The sequence below is a fragment of the Echinops telfairi genome, unplaced genomic scaffold (genome assembly GCF_000313985.2).
Source record: "Echinops telfairi isolate 266 unplaced genomic scaffold, ASM31398v2 ScPeMD7_7421;HRSCAF=8459, whole genome shotgun sequence".
NCBI lineage: Eukaryota > Metazoa > Chordata > Mammalia > Afrosoricida > Tenrecidae > Echinops > Echinops telfairi.
Window position 1 is genome coordinate 4,255,527 of NW_022111321.1, and position 539 is coordinate 4,256,065.

The window sequence follows — 539 nt, forward strand, 5'->3', positions numbered from 1 at the left end:
GAGTTCTACTGTGGCTCATGTGGCGTCACCACATGAGTGGTGTGAATCAAGTCCACAGAAACTGCTATTGGTCTGCCCAAACACTTCCTCTCTGCTTCTTCTCAGAGTGTTTTGTCCTGAGACCTCTCTCCTTCAGCTAACTGATTGTTTGATGAAATTTCTCACAGGCTCTGTTTGGCCCAACTAGTCCACAAGGGTCTACTCCTACCCTGTTGAGTTTCTCCACATCCATAGATGAATTGCATGGTACTTGGACTCATTCCTGCTCTAATCAGCAGGCCCAGTGTGGGATGGGAAAAAGAAGTGGGGAACATAAAACTGCCTTGGGATTGAAGGGAAGGATGTGAGTGAGATGGTTTCCCATAGAATGGGAAAATGGATAGAACCTATTCCACAGTCAACCTCTCCAGGTTATGACTAACTCATCCCAGTACGTGTTTTACCAGAGAATGAATTTCGAAGCGGTGTGCAATTGCTATAGTCCAAGCAAAGGTGAGAAGGAAAACTTGTGTGTAGTGTGTAAAGGGGTCATCTCTAAC